Below are 17,722 nucleotides of genomic sequence, written 5' to 3'. Positions count from 1 at the left end.
ATGCAAAAACTGACACAAAATGGATGCATAAAAAGACGTTAAATTGGATTCAAAATATAGTGTAAACTTGATGCAAATGATGGTGCAAAAATGGAAGCAAAGAATGACACAAAATAGGAAGCAAAAGAGAATGAAAAATAGATGCAAAAAATGACACAAAACTAGAAGTAAAACCTTTCATAAAATAAGATGCAAATTTTGGTTCAAAATTTGACGCAAAAAATGATGCATAGTTTGGTGTAAAAAATGATGCAAAATCTAGCGTGAAAAAGGATGCAAAATCAGGTGCAAAAAAGGACGCTTTAAAAATTGTACAATAGAGCCAGATTTAGCGCCAGGTTGCTCATCACAATTACAAAAAAAATGCACTAAAATCTGGCGCTAAATCTGGCGCAAATCGCTGGTTTTGTTGTAGTGTCTTTGAGGAAATATTTGTCAGATTTTGGGTACCAAGACAGATTGTAACTGACCAAGGCACATAGTTCACTTCAAAACTTGTTCATGATCTTACAGAGAGGTACAAGATCAAACACAGAAAATCAACACCGTACCATCCTCAAGAAAATGGACAAGTGGAGTTGACAAACAAAGTACTGGAAAATATCATGACAAAGACAGTACAAATGAACAGGAAGGACTAGTCAGAGAAGTTAAGAGATGCACTATGGGCATACATGATAACATGGAAAAACACAATTGGGTTCAGTCCATACTAGTTATTGTATGGAAAAGAAGTCTTGTTACCCATATAATTTCAGATACACACATTCAAGTTAGCAGCAAATTTGGGACTAGAATTGTCTGAAGCACAACAACAACAGATAATGGAATTGAATCAACCGGATGAACAGAAATAGCAAGTAGTGGCACACACAACTCTGGTGCAACAACAAATGATGAAATGACATGATCGATTCATCAAGAAAAAAACATTCAACAAAAGAGACTGGGCATTATTATTTGACCTCAAATTCAAATATTTCAAGGAAAAGTTACAACTCATTAGCTGGGGCCATATGAGATAGAAGAAATCTTTGATAATGGAGTTGTTCAGATAAAAACAATTGATCAAGAATCTACTTCATTTTTAGTTAACAAACATAGACTTAAATTCTACAATAAGCATATCAATAAAGAAGATTTTGTGAAGAAAATGAGAAAATATACTGATCTAGAAGTAATGGAACATCATAGAAATATGCCTTCCAGTACTCCAAAAGAAGAATAAAAAATATAATAAAGAAAAAAATTAAAATTAAAAAAAAAAGAGTAAAAAAGTAAAAAAAAAAAAAAATATATATATATATAATAATAATAATAATAAATAAAATGTTTGCTTGTGAAAACCAAGCAACTGGGACAAACCAAACACAAATTCATGGAGGAAAACCAAGTAATTTGGCATGTATGATTCACAAATTTTTGTTTTACTCTCACGACAGTTTGATTTTACAGAATGAACCTCCAAAACAATACAAGAATTAAGGACAAGTCTTCAGATAAGCAAGGGGGAAGTTGCAATAGAAACTCAGTTTGAGTAGCTGAATTGAAGAAGGAACTTGAATTGTATTGCAAAAGGGACCTGAAAAATTATTGGAAACATTGTGCAAAAGGGACCTGAAATGTTAGAAAAAAAAATGTATCATATTACAAATACTACATAAAAATACACTTGACAGTAGGGACTTGAATCATGAAGTACCAATTGCAGAAGGGACCTGAACGACATCAACAATCAATGATGAATGAAAGAACATGAAGCAAAAATAAATTCTACATTTAAATCTATCCTAGATGATCCATCAAAGATATATGACCAAAAGACATCATCAAATACTATCACGAAGTAAAGTACAGTGAGTAAAAAATTTTGCTCTTGAAATTTCAAAATTTTTAGATTTCTGTTTAGAGATTGTTAAGATTAAGTTACTACCTGACATGCATATTTTACCTTCATATTCATTTCACTACTCTCATTATTCTATTCATCATATTATTTTGTTCATATATTCATACCCATTATTCTACATTTAATCCCATAAACATACTCGAAATATTCATTTCATATTCTATATTCATATTCCATATTCCATTTACTTATTCCATATTCATTTCATATTTCATAACCATAAGTATTTTTCTTTTGAAAAGCAAATGGATTAAAATAGAGGGTCCAATAGTTGAAACCCTAGAACTTACAAAACCATACACAAGATTAGTATCATGAAATTAATTTTAAATATGACCTAAACATGGTCATTTTAAAATTAACATATATATATTGAAATATGCGCATTATGAAATAATACAAAGTGAAGGAAATCGAAATAATTTATTTCGACAAGTTATAATTAAAGCACATAGAAATGATTCTATTAAGTGAAAAATTTATCATAATGCAAATCATGTGATGACTATGCAATGCAAACAAACATTATGAAATGTTTCAGAGGAATAAGACATCGGAAATGGATATGAAGAGGAGGTACGATGATAGTTAACGGGGATAAGGCCATGCAATAAAACTATGATGAAATTCAAAGCGACGATCAAATCACAATGCACCATAATGAAATGAATAATAATATGAGCCAGTGGAAGTGAAATGTATGGTAGGTGGACTATATGGTGAAATGAGTAATACAACAGTCAAAGGTCAAGTAAGAAAATTCGAGACGTGGAGGTAAGTACTATGGGTAGCTATGCATGATGACCATGAAGAAATGAAGGACAGCCACGAAGGGAAGCAGTCAAAGGAGGCATCATGTTGGAATGATCAACCAAATTTGAAAAAATAGCAGTGAATGTTTCAATAAAAACAACACAGTGAGTTTCGCATTCAACCCGAGCTCATATAATATACCTCCACCATTTTTACACACAAAATGCTATAAAAATCAATTTCTCTCTACCATCACAGCCATTTGTAGGCTCAGGGAGAACAACGAAGTGTTGCATAAGATATTTGCACATAGGCGAGAGCCTAAGGTGAATGGTTTGATAGAGAAAATGTAGAAACAGAGGAAATCAAACTGAGAGAAGAAAGGCAAGAGATATAGTAGTGGGAAATCAGAGCGATAAGAAGAAAAAGAAAAATAGATTGAGGGATAATCCAGAAAAGCATACAGAGTTAACTAAAGAAGATCTCATGAGCAAGAAGGTAAGACGAAAACTTGATTTCTCTCAATAAATGCAGCAGATATTTTATGAGGAAATCTCGGGATTTTTTGAATGAAACACAAGTTTGACTTCAAGATATAAGAGGCACTCCAACCACCATTTACTATTTGTTAAATGTTGTCGTTGCCATCAGCCAAGAAATAAGGTTTTTGGAACGAAGTTTATCAGTGGAAAACATCATGAAACGCAGGTTAATTGAGCCATGACATAGAGAGAATCACGACACTCTCGTGCAAATAGGTAAATCAACTTGGATCCTCCACGTTTACTCATGAAATCGCTGAAACTGATTGATGAAACAAAATGATAGTTAAAGATTGATCGCATAAGTGAATGCTTTCGCCAAGTTGAGTAATGAAACAAAGTGTTATGCTGTAGTTTTGATTACATAAACACATGTTTTCACCGAGGATTGAGTGATGAAAAAGAGTGTTTAGTTGTAGTTTTGATTACATAAGCACATGTTTCCACTGAAGATTGGTTGATGAGACAGAATGTTACGTTGAATTTTGGTTGCATAAACACATGCTTTCGCCAAATTAGTTAACGAAACATAGTGTTAAACTTGTAGTTTGTTGTAATTTCGTTGAATACACAGTGAATTATTTATGGTTTGATTGCACAAACAGTGGGTTGATTGCACAAATAGTGGCTTTAATTGTACAAATAGTGAATGAGAGAATGACTTCAATTTGAAATATAAATGAGTTTGATAACCATAGGAAAGTTATAAGAAAAATGAAAATCGAAAGGAGAAAGCTATGGTATGATATATATATATATATATATATATATATATATATATATATATATATATATATATATATATATATATATATAGATATATAAAATTCAAATCAAAACAAAGTTTCGATTTTCCATCTCTTTTCTTATAAACAGAGAATACAATGAATGATATGCACTTCATTTATATGGATAGAACAGAGTTTTGGTGAAAGAAAAATAGAACCAAGAATGGTTTTTTGTATCAGAGTATAAGCAGGATGTTTCTTTTTGTTTTTCATTTCCAAAAGGGTAATGTTTTGAAAAGGACAATGATTTATTGTTGCAGTGAAGACAAAGATTAAAGACACTCCTGATTTTATTGTTTCCAAAGGGTCTCAGGAGAAAGGTAAGCCCTACTACTAACTGAATCAAAAAGATATTTATGCTTGAATGATTGTTATTTTCATTTTCAAAAATGAGTTTAATGACAGTGGAAGGGTATATCAATTGGTTTTCAGAAAACATGACCATGAGAATGGAACCGAAATTTTAGATTGAATAGTGGAAGAAGGAAATAATAGAAAAATTATATCAAGCAGGGCTTATAAGTTTTCTTCAAAGGTTTAATGGTCACAGTGAGAGTATAACCAGGGAGTTTGTGAACAACTATACCCAGGATCAAACAATGGTAGGAAACTTAATCATTCCATTGACTCCAAAATACATCTCCTAAGCATTAGATCTTCCATTGACAGGAGAAAACTGTCATAAAGGCCTACACTTCAAGGATAAAGAATGGACTTTCTTCTTAGAAAAAAATAGGAAGGGAGCCTTTGACAGAACTAAAGGCATACCTAGGGAGTGGTTTAATGAACCATGGGGAGATTTAGTTTTGATTATTCAAAAATTCTTCACATGTGATATAGGACATAGTGTGGCACATTTGTATCATGTCAGGTTGCTCCAACACAGTAAGGGAGAAGTCAAAATAAGTTTGCAATATTTCTTCTCCCGAAATCTCATCACGACGGTAGAGTCAGTAAGAAATGAGTACAAACCAATAGAAGCTCAATTTTATCATCACGAACTAATAAAAATTCTTGTAGAGCATCAAGTAAAAACTTAGGGTACAATCTGGAATTTTTTAGTCCAAGACCAGTATGAAGAACAGATAATAGAAGAACAATACAAAACAGATCAGGAAACTAGGGGTATCATTAATTCACCACTTTATCTAAGAACTGAGTCTAAGAAGGAAAACGACACTGTTATGGTTGAAAATGAAACATATTTCATATCCACTCCTAGGAGTCATAGGAGAAAGAGCCCAATAGAAACAAGTAGCAAGGACTAAGAAGTACAGATTGTAGAAACATTTTCTATAGAGAAACAGGTAGAGGACATAATTGATAGACTGGAGAAAGAAGCTTTAGAAAAAGGCTCATATTTTGACAATGTGGAAGACACATCATATGCAAAAGATACACAGGAACTAGAAATAGAGTTGCACTTGAGAAAAATCAAAGAATTGACAGATCAGCTAGAAATAAACAAGATATTGGAAAAGAACTTGAAGAAAGAAAATAAAACATGCAAGAAAAATAATGCAAAGTTAGTAAGGGAGAATGAGAAATTAAATGAGGAGGTAGGAAAACTAAAGATAAATAATGATATACTTTGCAAATAGGCACTCAAGTAGCTTAAAGAGAAAAACATGTGGAAAAACAAATATGAGAAGCAGAAGGTCGAAGCTACTATTTATAAGGAAGAACACAGTATGGGGATAGATTATTTGTAATAGGTAGCACAATAGGAAGCATCAGGATCAGGCACATGATTTATAGCAGAGGTTAGGAGATCTAAGAGGAAGAAACAAGAATGAGGACATGCTTGTGAATCAGCAAGGGGGAGATGTTGGCCCTCATTTTTGGTCCAGTTTGGCTTAAGAAAACATACTTAATTCTTATATTTTCCGTCCATTTTCCATCAAATCCGCCTCATTTTGATGTATTTTATCCATATTTAGGTATTTAATTTTAATGTTGCAATTTCTAGAAGATTTTATGAAAATTGAATTTCAAGTGCAATTTTTGGACAGAATTAGAAATCCCTGTAATAGCTATATAGATGTGATATTTGCAGGAAACCTGGGCATGATCTAGATACATTTATGGAAAGCTTGGGAACTAGGACTGAACTAAGTCCAATTGGTTTGATCAAACCAAGCTAAAGCAGGCCCAATCAAAGTTGGTCAACCATGACCAGTCACTCAGAAAATCCCTAAAAAAATAGGGTAGTTTTATGATTTCATGGGATTTTCCATACTTTTAGTGATAGCTTGGATGAATTCAACTTGGATAGGTGGATATGGATAGATATAGCTATTAGAGATACTTTAGATCAGTTTGTTTTATGATATTCTATTTAAGCCAAAACTTTGAACGCTTATGCATGTAAAATTTGTATAATTTATGTGGAGACATTTGAATATTTGAAGTTAATTTGAAGAACATGTTCTACTTTCATTTTTCTCTTTAATGGTGTGGATGATTGGCTGAAGTTTCAGTAGTTCATAACCTCTTCAAGTGTGCAAGGCAAGGGTGGAGGGCCCCCCACTCCAAGCGAAGTACACTTCATTGTTAAACTAGCTTGATTTTCATGAACTAGTTGTTTCAGATTTATTTACTTGTTTTCCTTTAGATTTTCTTACTTGAATTGATGTGTGATGATTTATGTTTTATGATGAATCTAAGTTTATTGATAATTTTTATATGAAGGCACAACATCGTGTTCAAGTTAAACCCTCCTTCTACTAAATTAATGAATAAAAACTAGAGTTTACCTTTCTTGCTTCCAAGCAGTTTTATGCAATTCAAGATTTTTGACAATAGCATAATGATGAATGAATTTGTGATGAGGAATATCAAGGATCTCCTAATTTAGGAGCCTCTTTCATTTTTATTTATGCATCTTAAGCTGTTGTCAATTAATGGCTTTTGATTTCTATTCATCAAGTAATATTGTAGAAGAATGACACAAATAGATTTCTTAAGTTAAGAGCCACTTCATCTCATATATATTGCAGAAGTGAATTAGAAATTATTTGATTAGATTTATATTTGTAACATGTACTTCCTTAGTTCTTCATATTTATCTTCTAAGCTTGACTACATCTAATATCCATACATTGTGGACATGCCTCCAAGTTTTACAAACATGAATTGATAATGAAATACTTGTGTTAATTTGTGTTAATAAATTAGCCCAACAAAGAGGTTTATATCAAAGATAAGATTGCGAAAGTGTGAGATAAGGAGCAGAACCTTCCTTCTCTTGAGAAAGAAACATTTAATACCCACAATGGTGGGAGTAGTGGTTGAAAGTGGAAGAGAAAGGGGAGCCTTTGATAATGAGGGGAAAGGGATGTCAAAATCTCCCTAATGGAGACACCAAAATGTAGATAATTAATAGAATTTTTCTACCACATGTAATGTGAGGGTAGGAATGGAGGACCGCCACACCAACACACACTACTAAAATAAGGGAGGAGGAGGGTGGGGATAACATTTATTTTCAGGGACAAATAGAGAAACAATTAAGAGTAAGATAAATGAATGGGGGAATAAGAGGAATGTTTACTATATTAAGTAAAAACTTAATATATAGGTAATAATAACTTATGGTTATATGTGGCTTGGCGGATTCAATTAGGATTTAGATTAGGTTTTCACAGAGAAATTGATTACATTAATTGAGACCTTAATATAGTGTTAATGATAAGACATGGTTATATATGACTCAAGATATTAAGTTAATATTTATATTAGGATTTACTAACAAATTTGCAAAAAAAAAAAGACCAACTAACTTGGGTTAATTACATGGTAATAGTGAGCTATAAAGCCTAATGCTTAGAAAGGAAAGAGAAGAAGGAGCAAAAATCACTTGTAATTCCTTACGATAGATGATGATTCTCTTTTGGATAATGTGGATTGTGGAGAGTTGTGGTAGTCTTATAAAAGTGATACACCTAATTAAATGGCCTACACACTTAAAGATAAATAATAAAACACACAAATAAATAGACCTAGTTTCCTTAATAGATGGGATGATAGCCATGTGTGTGGGTATGTGTACACATGAAAAATAGATATCACAATTCCTTCAGAGGGCATAATAGTTCACTTTCCATGACGATGATAAAAACTCTATTGAATTTTTAGGGTTGAAACTTTCAAGAAATGAGTAGAATTATGTGATTGATGTTGTCCTATGATGAACCAATTAAACCTACAATATTATAAATAAGCTAGAAAAAAGTTCCTTGTAGAGAAGTGTAGAAGTGTTTTAGATGACATGTATCTAATCCTATGGGCTTAAGAGAGGTGGGAGGAGATCATAAGCTAACCTAATTATGCAAGTTTAAATTATTTTTTTCAAAGATAAGAAAGGTTTAAGAATCAAATAGTTGTAGAAAAAATAAAAAGGGTAATATAAAGGTATAAATAGGAAAAAGGTGTAAGAGAATATGTTAGATATTATAGTTCCTAATCCATATAGAATGATTATATCATACCATTGTACCATGGGTTTGGCATAGTGATATCATGGGTTTTGAGGCCCAAAATGAGGCTCTATTACATGACTTGCATATTAACAATCACAATAATTTAAGGAAATGCATGCCATCGTTACACCAAAGGATTGATAAGGTTTAGAGCTTTGACCCAAACTAAATCCTTAAATAGAAAATCCAAAATTTCCTTAAGAGGTTGTGGACTTGGGTTAAGGAAATCTAAGTGACAGGGACGCGAGTTGGTTCTTTGCACAAGTGGATTGATAAACTTAGGAAATTACCTAATTGGATGCTATTAGGTGTCAACATGAGTCAAACAAGAAACCAAGGACTAAGACTAAATGAGAATAAATATCTAAGAAATTGATGCAATTGCTAAATGTGTTAAAAGGGTGCCATGTCTAGGCTAGGATGAAACAGACTCTAGAAATATGATCCATATAATTATTAAAGCAATAATTGAGATGCATTATATCACTAATGGGTAGGTTATGTATGAAAGTGACACACAATAGAATTGAATAAGGCATCTTTAAGGCATCTTTAGATGGAATGGATATGTATATGTGAATACCCAAGCACAAATGTCATGCGTTATACATTTTGATGCATCCATAGATTTGTAATTCCTTGAAACTCGGTGTTTTTAATATTGGAATTGTATAAATATATTACATGAATGTTGTTAATCATTTCTTGTTTTATATTTTTGTTTAATACAAAAATAAATAGGAGATGTTGTAGTTCCTATAAATGAGAGTGAACATTTAAATTTTAGTTTGATATGGTAAACATGTTGTAATGAGAATATTAATAATAAAATATAATATGGTTCAATTAAAAAATAAAAATAATTATAAATAAATTCAATTCAATTTGTTATATTATGATTTTGCTTTTATTAATAAAATTACAAATAATTTTTCCCATAGAAAAACTATCATATGTATATTTTTACACCAAAATATAATGTCACATAAAGTTACATTTAAAAATAATAAAATAATACTTACATTAACAAATTTAGAAATAGCAACAAAAAACAAATCAATTTAGGCCATAAATAAAATCTTTGATTTCTCCCTTAAGATATAATGTATTTCAAAGTAATAAAAAAGAGAAAAGAAAAAAAACCTAATTAATTTATTTGTTTAGTATGAGGAAGTTAAATCAATGTAGGCCATAAATAAAATTTTTGATTTCTCCTTTAAGATATAATGTAATTCAAAGTAATAAAAAAGAGAAAAGCAAAAAACCTAATTAATTTATTTTTTTAGTATGAGGAAGTTATGTAGGTCTTTTGTTACTTAGTTGACAAAGGATATGTGGAAATAATATTATCTATATTACATATTGAATACTTCATTTTGTGTTTAGTTGACATGTAAAATTTAAAGATAAAATATATTAACAAAAAAAAAAAATTAATGTGAGCCATAAATAAATTAATTTTATATTAATTTAGATAAAAATATAATAGTTTAAATTAAAAAAGTTCTATATTTTCATTTTCCAATACTAGGGAGACATGTAATTTATTAGTATTAATATGAAGTTGATTAATAACATTTGATAAATATTAATTAGAAAAAATATGTATAATGTGGGTTATAAATCAAATATTTCAATATGCATGCTAAGTAAAAGATTTTAACATCAAATGAGAGAGTTGTTATTCCATTAATAAGTGCATTATATTCAAAGGTATGAGAGAGATTTGGAATTCCTTCAATGTCTAATATGAAATTTGCATCTAACATTTTATAAATTAGTATTAATAAAAAAACTATATATAGGAAAACATGTAGCATTTTGAAATATATTAACAAGAAAAATAATTCAACATATAGAGATATTATATCTTATGGATATATGTCCTCTACTTGGGAGAGACATCTATTAACATTTTAATGTGGGGAATCTAAATCATAAATAAAATATTTCAATGTCATCAACACATATTATATAAAGTAAGTGAAAAAAAATTATAATTAAAACATTGTGTTAATGTACTTTTAAAAACTAGCATATATCTATCTTAACTCTAAATTTACTGAGAGCCTAGAAGAATCATATCTCTTGAGGTGCAAACCCTCTATCAAGTTTTGAACCGAGAAAGAGGTTTTGGTTTTCTTTTTGAGAGATTAGATCCCCGCTAAACTTCGTAGATTGAAATTTAAGAGCGATCTATGTAGGTATATTAAAATAAATTAAAATAATAGTGATTTGTATTCATAACATGAACATATAATTAATAAAAATATTATATATATATGACATTTTCTTTGTATGTTTTATAATTTTAATACTTATTTTTTAATGTGATACACATATATGTATTATAGGTTTTAATAAAATTAGAAATAAGAATATTTCTATATACAAAGATGTGAATTTTATATAAATATAAATAATACAGAGTGTTTAGAAAAATAAAACCTCTTAAGCTACATTTTTTTTAAATTTTGTATTGAGAGAAAAAATATTCATCATGAGAAATTTGATGCCTTTTGGTAATTGGTAAATCCAAAATATTAAAATGAATCTATATTGATTTTAAAATTATCATACAAACTTGTGTAATTACATTAATACTATTAATATTTTTTAATTTATACTTGGGAAAACAAATTCATTTTAAATTTATGATACAAATTTATTTTGTAATTATAATTATAATCAAGCAATATAAGAAAACAAGCTTTCTTTGAATAATGGGAAAACATATCATAATTCAGTTGTCAAATTATTAATAAAGACAATCATCATTGATTGCTATTTGTGAATACAAACTCACTCATCACAATTATTAAAAGAAAAACATAAAATTATTTGTTGGTAATTAATAAAAAATTAAACTTTCCTTCCTATTAAATATTTCTACATAAACCTTAGACGATTAACTTATTTCCATAAGTTTACATAACACATATAATCTTCGCATAATACCAATAATCTTCTTTTTAATGTTTTCGCTTTTTTAAACGAAGTTGTTCGGGTATGATTCGGCGGGAGTTTGCAATTTTATTTTTTTATATTTAATATCCCTTTTTCACAGGGTTCGCTAGAAAGAAACCGCAAGATCTGAACTTTTTAAGATTGTTTTGGTAACTAAATGTCTTTTCCGATAGACAATGAGATGGTCCGTGGATGCTGAGATAACGTACAAAGTCTTCTTGATTAAAATATTTAATTTGAATAGAATGACACTGAAATAGTCTAGAGTGACATAACAAGAAAAACCATATAGCTGGGTGGAGTTCAATGCTGAGAGAGTATAAAGAAACTGTTGTCCAAACCACGTGGACTTAAGGTTTAAGCAATTCCGGAAATGAATCTGAACCTATAATACAACTAAATAACATGAGACAACATTGGATACATAAATACAAACTAAATGAAAAAATGAGACAGGAGGGATATGAGGTCATTGCTCAGACTTAGATCGATCTATGTAAAAACTCAACTCATATGAAATGTTGAGAAATAAACGTTACACATATAAGGATAACCATCATAAATTACTTGCAGGAGTTTTGTCTTCCCTTAGTGTCGTTTTCTACATGAATTGGATGCATATATATGTTCAGTGTGTTTAAAATGGCTCCTCAATCCAGTTGAAAAAGATCAATGGTAACCCAATCTCCATTGTTAAGACAATATAATGTACTTTTGGGCATTTGGTTCATACATTGATATGTATTCAGCGATATTCATTCGATATGAGTTAGAAAAACTGAAACTAATGCTGTCCAGTCAACATATGGCTCTGCTCAGTTAGAGGACTGATTCTCTGTATCAATGGGTATAAACGAGAGCAAAGAAGTTGCAGCCAAGATACTGAATGAATATACATCGATGCTCAGCAGCTCTGTAAATTGCAGTTCGAGAAGATCAGATGCAGTGCTTGAAAGACCAAAACAGGCATGTAAATTGCATTGTATAACAAAGATGGTATTCTTCTTTATGGCTTTTTTTTATCTCTAAATTTTAATTATGGCTTGATTGGTTTTCCTGGTTGGACAGCGTTATCAGGGAACATTACAAGAGAACAAGCTCTGCTCCAAACGTTGCAAGGCTACCATCAGGGAGATTGCTCAGCAAGTCCACGCAGAGATAGAGCAATGGTCTCAAGTGCGAGAGTTATTACTTCAGGTTCGTGAAGAAATGGAAGATCTGAAAAAATCAAGAGACTTTTGGGAAGATCACGCTCTTCATGCTGTTGACAAGGTTGCAACCTTGCAAGTACGGGTATATCTTTTTCGCATTATTATGCTCAAAATTGTTTGTTTGAATATTTTTCTTTAGGTTTTATCTTTCTCTCTCAAAGCCCAAAAAGGATAGCGCAGAAGTTTTCGTTGTTAAGTATTTAGTCTTGCTATTTAGGGACGGGTTGATCGGTTTAGGTTTTTCTATTTTGAGACAGGTTGATTTACTTGGATTTTTTGGTGGATGTAGCCTTCATCCTAGGCCTTTCTACCTTGCTTGCTATTTTGGGATGGATTGATCAGTTTAGGTCTTGCTATTTTGGGATGGGTTGACTGGTTTATGTCTTGCTATTTTGGGATAGGTTAATTTACCTGGAGTTTTTGGTGGATGTAGCCATCACTCTAGGCCTTGCTAGTCCTGCTATTTTGGGAGGGGTTGATGAGTTTAGGTCTTGCTATTTTGGGACTGGTTGATCTACCTAGATTTTCTAGTGGATGTGGCCATCACCATAGGCCTTGCTAGTCTTGCTACTTTGGGACGGGATGATAGGTTTAGGTCTTCCTATTTTGGGATGGGTTGATCTACTTGGATTTTCTGGGGGATGTAGCCATCACCCTAGGCCTTGCTACCTTGGTTGATATTTTGGGACGGGTTGACCAAATTAGGTCTTGCTATTTTCGGAGGGTTGATCTACTTGAATTTTCTGGTGGATGTAGCGTCACCCTAGGCATTGCTAGTCTTGGTATTTTGGGATGGGTTGATTGGTTTAGGTCTTGCTATTTTGGGACGAGTTGATCTACGTGGATTTTCTCATGGATGTAGCCATCACCCTAGACCTTGCTAGGCCTTGCTACTGTGCTTGCTATTTTGAGATGGATGAGTTTAGGTCTTGCTATTTTAAGACCAGTTAATCTAACTAGATTTTTCAGTAGATATAGCCGTCATCCTAAACCTTGCTACCTTGCTACTAGGTGGATTCCTAGGCCTTGCTACCTTACTACTTTGGGATGGGTTGATCTACCTAGAACCACCCTTAAAAAAAAATTAATTGGTATTTTCTCAATATAATTCCTTCCTTCAGATATTCATTGTGTAGCTAGAATGGCTGTAGTTTAAATTGTTTGATATCACAGGTCAGGTGAGTCATTTGCGAAACTATTGATTAATGGCCTCATAACATTCCCTTTGCCCCACTGTAACCCAAATCATTTGGCAATAATGACATTTGTTGCTCTCATCTCTGGAAAAACAGATGCATGATTGGAGAGGAAAGTCACGTCGTTATGATATCAAACAGTTGCAATCTCGCGCTGCTGGGATCAGAAATGAAATTAAATTGGTGCAGAGTCAAAGATATGCTGATGAGCAGGCTAGATGGCTCGATACCCACAGTAGACACACAGGGAAACTGTTATCTTCAAATTCAGCAAGTATCTCAAAAGGAATAAGCGATAATCATCTGGAGAGTTTGGCTTATCGCGAGCTTTGTGTTATTGGTGAAAAACTAAGCAACCAATCTGCAAATAGTGAGAAGGAAGCTCACCCAAAAGATGATGAAAATCGGAATGGAAAAAACAATAGCGAGACCAAGTATATGGAGATGGTTAAGCCAAGAATATCCAAAACAGTTCAAAAGTCTCGCCAGAAGAACCCCATCAAAAACGTTTCTGATCTTTGTGAGGTTCATAGAAACGGCCAATCATGGAGTCAGCGCCTTCAACAAAAGGATCGTCTTACAGAAAAGTTGTCAGAGAGAAAAACAAAGAAAACGATTGAAGGTGTCCATTCCAAAGAGAATTTGGTGTTACAAACCAAAGATGGTAACACAGAAATTAGAAAATTGAATTAACGAAAGAGAAATGAGCTCACTACGGATCAGTGGCTTCAGGAAAGCCGTGCAACATGATTTTAGCAGCTCGCTAAGCTTTGAAAAAGCTGTAGTCTACCTAGACTGTTTTTCTTTCTGAAAATGAAGAAAATTTTGGTAATATTTTGATAAATGTCTACAGAATTTTTGTAAATTTAAATTATTAGTGGTAAATTTCAAATTTTAAATATTTTATAAATTCTACAAATTTTTATTGGTATCGAATCTCTTTCCATTTTAAAAACATGATTTAAATGTAAAATTTGTTGAAATTATTTTAGCGGAATTCCGATCAAAATGACCGTCCCCACAATTCCTCCGCATCGTAGACTTGTACTTTGAAAAACGACAATAGAATGCAGAAAGGGCCCACTTTTAATTGACTTTAACATGTATGGACTTTTCGTTCGGGTTGGAATGCGTGTAGATTATTGGTGTTCTCAATTGTTTGTTTGTGATTGAGCTTATTGTGAAAGGCTGGTTTTTGCTCATTTCATTTTTCAAATTAGTATATTATTATAACTTGATAAATATTATATTATTATATGATACAGAGATATAATATTAGTTTATTATTATTTCTCTAATATTTATTATATCAGTTATGATAGTGTTTATATTTATTATATCAGTTATAATAGTGTTTATATTTTTTATATGAGTTACATAATAGTGTTTATGTATTTTAATTGTGTTAAGAGGTATTATAAAGTTTAATGTGGGAGAATTGTTTTGCATTTCAATATTTATTTAATATATATTAAATGTTGTAATGTTAATAAAATAAAACATTTAATTAGAAAATTAATAATAATATTTAACTAAATTAATAATTAATTAAATAATAAATTGATTAAGTTAAATTGTTATATTATATTTATTTTTATTAATAAAATTTTATTGTGAACTCAAGTTTTTATGAATTATAATTATGAATTCAAGTTTTTATGATTCAAAATGTTTAGACAAATAGTTTTCTCAAATCAATTGTATGTATATTTTATAGTTTATATTTTTCAAACCAATCAATATAGTTTACTATCAAGACAGAAAAATTATCATATTAATTGGTTTGAAAAGTATTAATTCCAAAATATACATGTCATTGATCCGGACAAACTATTTTTCTAAACAAAATTATAGACAATCTTTAAAAAAAAATAATAAACATATTACATTAAAATAAATTTAAATAATAATTCTTATTAATAATTATAATATTTTAGAAGATTTTGACAATCTTAAGAAGGAAACTGATGACAAAGGGTTACATAGGGTAAATGGCTTGTGGGATCAGGATAGAAGCGAGGGAAAATGGAGAGTATGGAAGAACCTGATTTACAATGAGGACTCTCCGTTGAAGGCCCAAACTGAAGCTCTCACAGTCATGTTGGAACAAAGAAATATTCTAAAATCAACATCTTCAGACCAACTGAGATGGGGCAAAAACAATGAAGGCAACTTTAACCTTAAAGAGGCCAAGCGAATAGCCCTTGGGCTTGACTTTCCAAACCTTGACACGGTATGGAAGGACCTATGGCAGAACCAAAACTAGATGAAAATCAAATTGTTCATGTGGTTGGTGCAACATAAAAAAATTCTAACTTAGGAAAACCATTGGAAGAGAGGTGTCATTGGTCCATCAAGATGCAAGCTTTGAAATTACAAGAAGAAACCATGGAACAACTTCTAAACCTATGCCCATTCACCTCCACCTTGTGGAATTAGGTGGCTTCAATTTTCAAACATTCTTACAGGGATATTGGCAGCATCAATAGCACTTTGAGGAATTCGAGGAGAAATTTCTCTACAAATGAAATAATCAACAAAGCTTGGGAGCTGGTTCCAAGCTTTCTAATCTTGGATGTCTAGAAAGAACACAATAATAGAATCTTCAAGAATAGGATTGGTTCAGCCCAGAGCATTATGGCTCAAATTATAAGACAGCTCAAAGAGACTATAGGAATCCTTATAAACCCCCCCCCGAGAACCAACCTCAAGATTAGGATGTGTAGATACTTTTGAATTTGGGCCTTCAGGGGCTCTCACCCCAGGGAATAATCAAGACTGTAAGTCATATAAAAGTTGATAAGGACTTCTGGCAAGCTCCGCCCCATGGTTTTATGAAATTGAATATAGATGGGGCCTCAAAAGGAAACCTTGGCAATGCTGGTTATGGTGGAGTAATAAGACATGAAAAGGGTTTAATAAAAGCCATCTTTCATAGTCATTTGGGTAAAGCCACTAATAATATGGTAGAGCTCATGGCCCTTGAGCAATGCTTAGAAATCTTAAGGGAGTCAAATTTACATAATACCATAATTGAAACTTATTCTGAATTGATAATCAATTCAATCAAGAAAATATGCAATGGCTCAGCACCAGACAAAGTATCGAAACACTAGAGGTTATTGCAAGTCTATCAACTTATTCAATCCCACCTGTGCACAATGACAACCCTTAGTTTCATTCATGTGCGACAAACAACCAACAAATTAGTGATTATTTTGGCAAATGAAGGTGTACTCTGTTCCAATAGCAATAAAAGATATGATTGGATAGAGACCCCCCAAGGAAAACTGCGAGAAGAGTGTTACAAACAAGCGACCTCAGACAGGGAATACCATCAGAGCAGGGGGAATAAGCAAGGTGAAGCTAGATGAAAACAAAAGAGTTTTGGTCTACACGGGGAAGAAGTATGAGCAGGATAAGTTTTACTCTGGTCTTCAGGCAGGAAAATGCACTCAGAACACTAAAATTCTTTGGTTTCCAGGCGGGAAACTACTTACAGGACTAATCTTCGAATGTTTCAGATATATATTAAATATGGCCCTTCAATATTTTGTGAAGAGGGCTTATTTAAAGAGTGGGTGAGTCGATGAAATCGTAGTAATCGAATGATTTTCGCGCATCTTACACCAAGACTGTTAACCATTCAATCGGACCTGAAACGCAATTAGGCAGTGTCTTTATTATGTTTCGGGTCCGAAGGTGCAGTTAAGTTTTGTGCAAGTTGATCAGTCCTTTGGAGATCGCGTGAATCCAGTGGATTTCGGGTGGTTAAACAGTCCAGAGGTTATCTCCCAAGTCGGATCCGAAATGGTTACTAGAGTTGGTACATTCCTTTTTCGGGTTCATGTATATGGTTATAGGGTGAGCATGAT

The sequence above is a fragment of the Pinus tabuliformis genome, chromosome 9, assembly GCF_031772625.1.
Source record: "Pinus tabuliformis cultivar Carrire ecotype Pingquan chromosome 9, CPIR1, whole genome shotgun sequence".
NCBI classification, from domain to species: domain Eukaryota; kingdom Viridiplantae; phylum Streptophyta; class Pinopsida; order Pinales; family Pinaceae; genus Pinus; species Pinus tabuliformis.
Note: the sequence above shows the minus strand (reverse complement) of the source record.